Below are 11,340 nucleotides of genomic sequence, written 5' to 3' on the forward strand. Positions count from 1 at the left end.
CTCTCTCTCTCTCTGAACTCTCAAACACAAAAGAACGCCACTCCCCTGAATTTAGGCTCCACTGTACTGTAACTGTTGCACAGTAATTTCCCTCGGGATAATAAGCTTTAATCTTATCTTATCTTGTATTCCAGGATGTGTCTCACACCAGACACCTTGCTTAGCCTTATTAGCAATGTTGTTGACAGAAACATTAAATTGCAACATTGTTTTTCCCTTGATATACTGGCAGTCCCCCATTGACGAAGTCCCAATTTACAAACATCCCATACTTACCTAGCAACCACCATAAAGCCTGTTATCTAAAATATATAAATAAATGCCATTGTTTCTCAACACTCAGCACTTTCCCAACTTCCCTTTGATAATTTAGACTACACCCCAATGTGTCAAGGATTTACTTATGGGAAGAGCAAGGGTGAGGATTCAAATGCAGGGCACCAAATAAGTAAATAGCAGTCTTTATTAACTCAACTCAGTAGTCCAAGTAGCAAACGGTGAACTGATTTTAGATCAAAAAAGCTTGAAATAAATTTAGAAAACGACTTACACAGCACAAGATAAAATAGACTGGGAAATCTGAGGAACACAACCGGAAATCCAGCAAGGTAACAAGGAGCGGAGAAAGACATCTTACATAACATAAAACAGGGGGTATAAATACACTTTGGGAATTCAGGTCAGGAGTGAGAGGCAAGGGAGAAGAGACAGGTGGACAAAGACATGGGGAACATGAATGAAGTGATTCTAATCATACACAGGTGAAACCAATACCGGAGGGGCAGACAATCAGGAGACACGCAAGGCAGGAAGTGAAGTGAACCGAAAGACGGACGGCCTGAACATCAGGTGTGGCACAGGGAAGGTGGCTCAGGCAGATGACACAAAGTCCAAAAGCGGACTAGGGAAGGAGATTTGGGCAGGGAGCCCAAACAGGAGCAGGCAATGAAGTGACTGTTGCAGATGTTGGAGCAGGCGCTGAGGTGGCTACTGCAGGCGTTAGGAGAGGCACTGAGGCGGCTGCTGGTGGTGTCGAGGCAGGATCAGATGCAGGTGTTTACACCTCTACGGCAAGCTTCATGACAGAAGATGTGAGCACTGAGACAACCACTGCAGGCCTGGGTACAGGAACTGATAAGCGTGTCTGAATGATCACTATCACTTGCTATGCTAGGGACATGATAGGAATTGATGTGGGGGGTGGAAAGACCACTTTGGCACCAGGACAGGAACTAATGCAGGCGCTGAGTCAGTGGACCTGAGGGTGGGTCCAATTACAGAGGGGGTAAGTCTGCTTCTTGGAGAAAGCAGACAGTTACTATGGTGTGGCCAAGTAGCCAATCAGTGGCCAAGCTATCAATCAAATTCATTAAAATAAGAAGTAGAACAAAAATATGGGAAGCTTGGAAATTATATAATTCTCTAAATTATATAGTGATGGCGAGATGAAGCTTCATGAAGCGTTGAAGCTTTCCATCCAATTGCTTGACACATGCGCCGAAGCTCCATGGTGCTTCATTTGCTCTACTGTGTCATCAAGTGGACAATTAATGTAAAACAGGCAGTAATTATATTGGCTGAATCAGTAACGTGGTACAGCAGGTTTGAGAGGCTTTGAACTTCACCACATACGTCACCAACACACAACACACAACACAAGATAATAATGATAACCCACAGGTAAAGTGCTTAAAGATCAACTAATAAAGAATGTTCAAACTGTAAACAAAGAGACTGACCAATCCCATAATCAGATGGCCTCGGGAGACAGAGAGACAACAGCCCAGCAGCGCAAAACCTCCGGTGTTCATCTTCATATTTTGTTTAGTTTTATGGTTTCCTGCATCCATGGTGCTTCTGTCAGTAGCGCTCTGAGACTGCGTGCGTACATTAGAATTTTTCATGCTTGGAACATTAACCTTACGTCCGGCAAGATTGCATGACGACAAATTATGTGTGTAGAAATATTACATTGAGATCGGACCGCTTTTTGTCTGTATTGCCAAATATAGACCTATGCATTTTAGATGTTTATTTTACAATATGAAAATCTGAAAAACATCAAGGAAAAAATCAGTGAGCACTCAAGCCGAGCCACACGTCAGCCGTGGGATCGATCCCTGATTCTCAATTCTCAATTATCATCAGTCACTGGTAGATTCCTGACTGGACTTAGCTGGACCAATAAAAATTCAACATCTACTCCACAGTTCTGAACACGTTGTCCATTGCGAAAACACGTGTTATATTGACTGTTCTCCACGTGTTGCATTGAAATGTCAAAACCTAGCACCGGTATGTGTGTGTTAACAGTGATTGAGCGCACTGGCGTATTCCCCTGATCCTCCACTGTTGTGAAACTGTCAGATCACAAGCAGCTAACCCAAGCGAGCTAGTAGATGATATACTGCATGTGGTAAAGGAAAAGTTAACCCAACATTACATATCATAACATTATTGCTAAGAAACGTTTAATAAAAACATCATCTAGAGCATCAACATAACCAAAACACTTAAGTTAAATTATTATTGGTCATATATGATCTATGTAATGTCATTAATGTCGTACAAAGATGACATTGCCTGACGTATTGCAGTTCATTTTCCTTGCTCATCCTGTTGATCCATCAACATGTTGAAAATGTTCCTGACAATATGTCCACGATCATTCTCTGCCAATGCTTAAGATTTAATTTTTAACATTTCTGTGAGCCATGAAGTGAAGAAGCGGAGGGAAAGACCAAGGAGAATCTTCAATCAACACAGGTTTATGTGCATGTACATACACACTCACACACCCATCTAGAATCATGGGTTCCAATAGATATTGGGTTGTTTATGTGGGACTTTTCAACCCAGGAGTTTCACTTGTCAGAGCAGCCCACTTTGTTGGAAGCGAGGTTTCGACAATGATCTCTTTTGATTTCATTTAATTTTCCCTATACCTAAAACAATGAATAAAAAATATTACAGAATAATAACAGTAATGTCTGACAAGATAAGACAACAAGATATTTTAGAAAATGAAATGGCACAATTAATACCTGGTCACAGTTCAGAGATTTGTGAAAATGGTTTGCGCCAACCCTCACATAAAACAAACAAATGAGGGTTGTACTTTTCCATAACCATGTTAATTCTGGGTTCCCTAACCTGAAGAGTATTATTTTGTACTCTTATCTGTGGTTTAATTTCAGCTTGTTCTTCAAATTTGGGGGGACTAAGACTTCAACCCTTTTTACATCCTACGACCACCACCAGACCTTGGCATATTCTAAACCCTGGTTAAGATTACCTTCAATCTAATAAAACTGTTGAAACATGTTCCAGTACTGAAATTTATAGGTAGGCTGAAAATTCAGGTAAATGACCTTGAGCATCATATTATGTTATTTGGATTTGTAGTTGAATTAAATGATCTTGTATTGTCATTCTGTCCTCTTGGGATGGGAGGGCAACTTTTGAAGATGTGATGTTCCTGTTTTCTTCATACTGTATGATGAGCCTGTTCTCATGCCCCACATCCTGTGCTCTGCATCATGGGAGAGAGCTACCTTCAGCATTATCATTTTACTAAATCAAAACCTATTTTAAATCATGTCTCATTTGTTAAACACAAAAACCTCAGGATAGCTCAGGGAGCAAGCAAAGCTCTGCTAATTGACAATATAATTTGCATTTCAAAGCAATAATTTCCATTTTACACAGAGGTGTCTGGGTGGAACAAAGCTGAACTCATGTTAAATGTAGTGATTTAATTAGAAATTCATTCCAAAAGCCCAACAAACTGGTCCGTGGCCAATAAGGACTGCATTCTCACTGTTGGTCTTAAAAACCACAACTTTGAAACAGTCAAATGCCCGCAACACTGAAGCACCTGCAAATAATACACATTGTACACTATACACATTGTGGAGGATGCCACCCCACAGGAACTTAGTGAAATTAGATCATAACCATTCAAAGGTCTTTCATACTGATTCTTTGCCACGAGAGAGATAAGCAAAAGCCATGAATTTTTATTCACAATTGGTTGCACTGATGAAAAGGATCAATTAGATTAACAATGCAGTGTGGCAGGAATAATACTACAATATGTATATAGTGCCAAGTCACAACAAATGTTATCTCAAGGGACTTGAGCATTACAGTGTGCATGTACAGACTCAATATTAATAAAATATTGGTGTGTATATGTTCTACCAGAGAGACTAATCAGAATCAGAAGAACTTTATTGCCAAGTAAATTTTCACTTACAAGGAATTTGTTCTGGTCATTGGTGTGATCAACATGTTGTTTAAGAGCAACAGTAAATCTACAGTAAAAAAAAAAAAAGCACATACATTATATACAGAAAGTGTGACTGAATGGGTCGGAGTGCAAAGATAGATATAATATGAACCAAATGTGCAATATTCAAACTGTGCAAAAAATGAAATGAAATGTGCAAGTTACACGGTACCAATTGTTCTGATTGTATGGTCAGTGGAAGACCCGGGGCTTGTTGATGAGGGAATGGAAGAAGCTGTTTTTGTGGCGTGAGGTTTTGGTCCTGATGGACCTCAGCCACCTGCCAGAGGGGAGGGTTACAAACAGATTGTGTCCAGGGTGGGAGGGGTCAGCCACAATCTTGCCTGCCCGCCTCAGGGTCTGGGAGGCGTTTAGGTCCCGGAGGGACGGCAGGTTGCAGCGGATCACCTTCTCTGCGCCTTCTCTTTCCTCCCACCTAGAATGACTTGATCGACATTGGTTTCATGCAATAGAAGAGCGTTTAAGCTTTCGAACACGCTTTCACATGCTCCAATGCTATAGTTTTGCTGGTCCGGAGACCACATGATGTCACCAATGCCTATTGGCATTGTGTGAGAGAGCCTGGCAGAGCAGAACACACTTTTAACACTGCATTACTTAAAAACTGAGAAAATAAGTTACAAATGCAGGTCTTGTGATGTGATTCTCTACACATAGTAACAAATAAATTGTACATCCTAAGGCCACAAAAATACTTCCCTTTTCCATAGAAAGATACATTTTGGTACAGATCTGAACAGGAGGTTTTGGAGCACAAATCTATGCACTTTTAAGAGTTATATTACTCATTCTGTTGTCTTTCATTTTCATAAATTTTGTGATATAAGATTTTAAATCAAATTGTACAAGCGTCTGCTTTACTACTTTGGATTGTGCTTCAAATTGATTTTGAATTGAATTAATTTGCAATTATTTAATGCATTGTTTGTTTTATCAAAAGAAATTACCTGCATTGTCAAAATGTATGACAAAGCACCACTTAGTATTAGTAGTAAGTATTTTATTGATGAGAGTATAGGGTGACGTAACAATGAGCATGCAGTTATACATTTTAGAAATGTATTATTTAAATGTAAAATTAATAAGTAATAGATAATTGTACACATAAAGAGGAGACAGAATGTAAACAAAATAAAACAGCTTCTTAGGAATGAAGAGTATAATTACATCCATCTATCCGTTCTCTAGCTGCTTATCCTTTCAGGGTTCACCCTGTATAGGTCAGAGTAACTGTTCCTGTGCATCGATGGCATTACCATGGTACAGAGAGTGGAAGCTGAGGAGTGATCACAAAGCCAACGAGTGACATACAATCAGGGATTTATAAGCAATAGATGATCAAGGTTGTTAAACTCAGCTCAGCTTCTCTTTGTTATAGGAAAGAGTAGATCATTTTTTTAACATTTTCATCCTGCCTCTTCTGTTAAAAGTCCAAGGGAAACTTGTGTTTAGTGTTCAGAAGAATTGTTTGTGTAACTCTCCACTGCCTCTGCCCAATCAGATCATGTTGGTTAAATAGTTGGTTAAGTACCCTTGCTATCTGGCGAGGGGTAGCTTGAGGATGCCTTCATCTAAGTCCATGTATGTGGCCAAGTCTTAGAAGTTATAACATGCCTTCAACAGTCACCAATCCATCATTAGGTCACATTGAAACTGTACAAAGTGTACATTAACATTGCGTGTCATTGTGTTACTCAATCCCAACATTTTCTACCAGGCCATATAATATGTTAAATTGTTTCATTGACATACTTGTTTCACCTACTTTCATTGGGTTCTCAGATTTGTGTGTTAATTTTATTTTGGAGATAAGCGTGTCTGTTTCACAGATCGCAACACGAAACAGAAACAGCACTGCAAAAGTGGAAATGAGGTTAAATAAGAGAGTTCTGTTTAAATGACAAGCGAGCAGATACGGAACACAAAGAGAAACAAACTGAGCCAGGGGGCTGAAGATAAAACCAATCAAGCTTTAAAATGGCTATTCATGCGTCTGACAGAACAGATACATTTTACAACCATGCACAATCACATATGCTGTTGCACACATTCTGCTTATACTCACTAGCCAAAATGATAAGTTTGAATGGGACAAATGCAGAATGGTGCTAATGATGCTGTAAAAAGAGTTACACAGGGATTGAAAACACAAAACTAAAAATAAGAAAATAAGAGTAACTCTGGCATTTTTAGACGCATTGAAGGATTTTCTGGCTGCTAGCAGGGCGTCATGTGTCGTTAGCGAACGCACAGGCTTGAAGAATTCCCTCATATCATCTCTTTTCGCTCCTTTAGGTCAACGATGGTAGCCGGCTCCCGTAGGAGGGCCGTTTTCATTTTTTTCTGCAACTTAATACAAGACAGAATGATAGGATGGTCTCGGTCTACTGCAGGTACAGAGCAGTGTGCGAAAAGATGACAGCTGGGGGGGAAAAGCAGCATTTCGATGCATTTTAACAATTGTGACAACATAGGTAGAAAGGTAGAATTCAGAATTTGCAGAATTAAGCTGTCATGTCGAGCAGGGTCCATAAAAAACCTTCACAGACATGAGAACTGTGCATCCAACAGTTCAGTTGGAAGAAAAAAGAAGCTCCACCCAGGCTCTCAATCCAGTATATATGTATGTTCTTTCAAACAGGAAAACATTCCAAAACTGTAGGACAGAGAACGTGCTTCACTGCAAGAACATTCCAACACTATTTTAATCCCTCATGAAAACAGTAGCACACTCTCTGTCATCTCACTAACATCACAACTGACTGAATGCATGTGAAGTACAGATGATATTGGTACTACAGGGAATTCCCTGAATTACAGAGAATGTGAGGGGGAATTGTGACAGTGATATGTTGACAGACAGAAAATGTGAAATGTGAAAGTATAGTTTTGGTAAAATAGCAAAATAAGTAATAACATTGTTTTGTTTTTTTATGAGATAATTATGATGTGAATTTATCAGTGTGAGCTTGACACTGAAAAACAAGCACATGTTGCTGAATTGAAGTGAGTGTTGAGTGATATCAACATTTTGTAAATGTTCGCACGCAAGACGCTTATTCAGCTGGTTTGGGTGGAGGAGAAGGTTGGAGATCCCTGCTTAAACACGTTGTAGTAATAAATAATTACCGTGATTATTGCTGATCCTAGTGCAAATTGTGAAGCGGCTCTTAAGGAAGAACTTTTTTTGGCTCTTTCAAAAGGTTGCCGACCCCTGGTCTAGGCCTTGAGTTTAACCTGGGTTGGCTAATCACTTTCCTGCAAGTAGGAAGAATTAGTGTTTCAGCTTCCGCGTGCTAAGAAACTCTGATCCTGGGTATATTATGGACCATTGTCATTCTTGATGTTGTTGGTACAATTGCAGGGTCTTTTCCAGTAAGCTTCCATTCCTCTGTAACCTTCTGTAATACTGGTGCCATACAGGCACCAGTGTGACTTTTGTGCATCTCCTTAGGAAAGAAGAATCTAAATTTGTATGAGATTAGATTCTACTCTATTGTCATTTCATGTCACAGGTACAAGCAAAGAAATGCATTACCCTCTTTTTGTTACTAAAATAACCAGTTATTGTCATGCAGGAGTCCATAGCCCTTGAAGTCCACCTGTCCCAAGGTAGCCAAATGGTTTCAAACTTGAAAGATGCCATCAGTTAACCTCATTTCCTTATTTCTTTGGTAAGTGCCACCACAAGGCATCATGATGTAGTGATTCTGTTTAGTCAAAAAGGTACCCGTGAATCTGTTTGACCACTTGCATATTTGGCAACTCTCTATCAGAAAAGGAAGTATTGATATATATTGCAGTACTGATTTATTGTCCCACCCCAAAATAATAAATTTCTCCAGATAACTCCAGATATGTGAAGACTCAGTTTTTAAGAAGACCTTGTAGTAGCACTGGATTATGAACAGGCAAGTCGTCTTTCTTCTCAAATACCTCAAATTGAAGTAACTGCTGAAATCCTCTGACTTTCAATAGTTAGGGAGTAGCAACAAATAATTGTGTTTCAATAGATGTTGAGCTACAATGTAAGAACTGAACTTCAAACCACGAGCTAACAACAGGCCAAAGAGCCAGTATCTGATTATGAGGACAACAGTGGCGCCATTAGGGAGGGGAAAATCGCTCGCCACCCCAGTGGCCCCCCCACCGGCCACTTGACCTTCCATCACTCACACTATCGCGCAGTTGCCGTTTGCCGGCGGGTGCGCCAATAGTGTGCCGGCGCACTTAGCGGCGCACTCAACGGCGCACTCAGCGGCGCATTCAGCGGCGCAGTCACCGGTGAACTCACTCACCGCAGTCGACACATTCACCGCTGGCGCGGCACACAGTACATCCGGCGCATTTTCGCCAGTGCGGACAGCACCCCAACCCCCCTTGTACTCCCTACATATCACACACACACAAACACATGCACTACAGACGGGGTGCAGGGCAGCCATTCTACAGCCTCCGGTTCCCAAGCTGAATCCCTATGGACTGAGCTACTGCCGCCCCCTTAAACAACAGTATGGATGATTTTAGACCAATGCAATTGTTGTGAATAAATATTTAACCTCCAACACGAGACTAATGTTGTTCGTGATCTAATTGAATCATTAAAACAAACATTAAAAGAGCAGCGGAGCTCGGCTCCTATACTGTCCTAGACAGCTGCCGTCCTCAGCACGGGGTGAGTGCAGACTGAGAGGAGCTGCCTGATTTCTGCAATTCGTACAATTTACAGCCACTCTTGAAAGTTGAAAATGGAAAACTAAAAACAATAACTGCACATTTTTCGCCAAAGCAAGGGCACCTGTCACCGATTCAAACACATTATCAGCGCAGTCTTGTGATTGGTTCACTTGTGCCACATGAAAGCTCTTATGTGGTCTGGAGTCGGAGGTAAGCTGGTTCAAAATAAGCAATGTTATCTGAGGTGCTTTTTAAAAGGACTCATGGCTTATTCTGCATGTGTGAATGGGGTGATGGACTTGGACTGCTGGAATTGGAAACATAGGAGCAGTTTTTTCTGCTAATCAATCTCTAACTGACATACGTGTAGCATGTTTTAATAAACGCTGCAACATCTTTTTCAAAACAAGGCCAAAAAAACACACAGCCATAAGTTTTCTCAACACCCATATGTTCACAACTATCATCAACAAAATTGGTCCTTCACTTCCAGCAGCAGGCAGTAATTGCTCAAAGAAGCCTTTTAGGGGGGATCAGACTCCTGCCCCAACTCATCCTGTGAAACTAACTAAGTTAAAAAAAAAAGGGCAGGAGCTCATCACCTAAGGCAGCAGCAGAAGCTAAGATTATCACCACTCACACTTATAACACTTAGAGGCAGACATTGCTAAACCAGCCCCTTAAACTGGCGCAGACCCCATAATCTGTCGCGACTTTGCTTAAAGCAGGGGTCAGGTACCTATGGCTCTATGGCAGTGCTTCTCAAATAGGGGGGCGCGCCTCCCAGGGGGGCGCGGTGAAATGCAAGGGGGGGCGCGTGTGTGACCCCGGGGAACATGCACGGCGAAACTACCGTTGGCTATTTCATTGCCGTACCAGAATGAAGTGCAATTGCACAGCCGTTACCATAGGTGGCAGTGGTGCTTTCACGCCAACATGTAGTGTGCCATTTACTCTCATTATTATAGCATGCACAGGGAGTATTAGCTCCCGAGCTGTGGTGTGGTTTTTTTGCACCGAGCATGCGCACACACACACACTACAAGCTCGAGATATGAAGCACCGAGCATCCGCACACACACACACACCACAGAGCCGGAGCCAGCACAGAAGACACAATGGAAAAATACTTAACAGGGATGGAAAGAAAGGCAGAGAGAGACGGAGATAATGAGACAGACAAAAGTCTCCCGAAAGCAAAGACGAGAAAATATGTCGAAGCATATGTAAGATTGGCTTCACTGTGACTACAGTGGGAGACGAGGAAAGACTGTTTACTGTGTCTAAAAATGTTGGCAGCGGACAGCATGAGGCCAAATAAATTAAGGCGTCACTTAAACACATCACACCCCAACCACGCTGATAAGCCACTTGAGGTTTTCAGCGAAAACGTGCCGGTGAAAGATAAACACCCGCCTCAACTCACACACAAGATCAGCTTTCACTTGAAAGCAGGATCCACTCTTAGGGCAGAGGGCTGTGGGCATTCTTCAATTTTCATTTTAGTCTTCTTGATCATTTTGTTTAAAAAAATCAGCACAATTTGTTTTATTCATTTTTGTTTTGTAAGTTGAAGTGTTTAATATGTTGTGCTCCTGAGGTAATGGTGCTGAATTTATTTATTCAATAAAATGAATAAATACATTTATTATTTATTCATTTTATTTAATTTATTTTTCAGTATCAAATGGCTCAATTAGTTGGTTGAAAACTGTTTGGTATAGTATAGTTAAATAGTTTACACAAGGATTTGATTTTGTTGAAATTAAGGCAAATTGATGCACATTTCTGGTTCACACTAAAAAAACAAGGTCAATAAAGTTATTCTTTGTTGTAAGCGGATCTTTCTTTCTTTTTTCTTTTTCTTTTTTTTAGTTTCCTTAATGTTAATAAGGATACAATGTTATGCAGAGGTGTACTTGTAACAATTTTAGAGACAAATTATATTATTTATCATCATGGCGGAGGGTGGGGGGCGCAAAATGTGTTCTTCTTCTTCAAGTGAGAAGCACTGCCCTAATGCATCATAAAGAATATTAAACACAATAAAGAACACCATCCTCTATAGTGGCTTATTTCACAGTGTTATGAATGATTTAAAATGTACATTTCATTGCTCTGCCACAAACTCTACAGCTCATTGCCATGATTGGTTTGATCAGATTACACTGATGACTTGTTGCTTTATATGATCCCAAAAGATCAAATCAAAGACAAGGATTGGTGGCTGTCATGCTACACAAAGTGAAGCTATTCAGCAGGAATCACATAAACATTCTTTAAGATATTCCTTTGTATGAAGATCTGTATGCTGAGCGTCTGACTGGAAGAGAAATGTTAGAAAATATCGC

The sequence above is a fragment of the Genypterus blacodes genome, unplaced genomic scaffold (assembly GCF_046128005.1).
Source record: "Genypterus blacodes isolate CSIRO-AG114 ecotype Tasmania unplaced genomic scaffold, CSIRO-AGI_Gbla_v1 ptg000008l_1, whole genome shotgun sequence".
Classification (NCBI taxonomy): domain Eukaryota; kingdom Metazoa; phylum Chordata; class Actinopteri; order Ophidiiformes; family Ophidiidae; genus Genypterus; species Genypterus blacodes.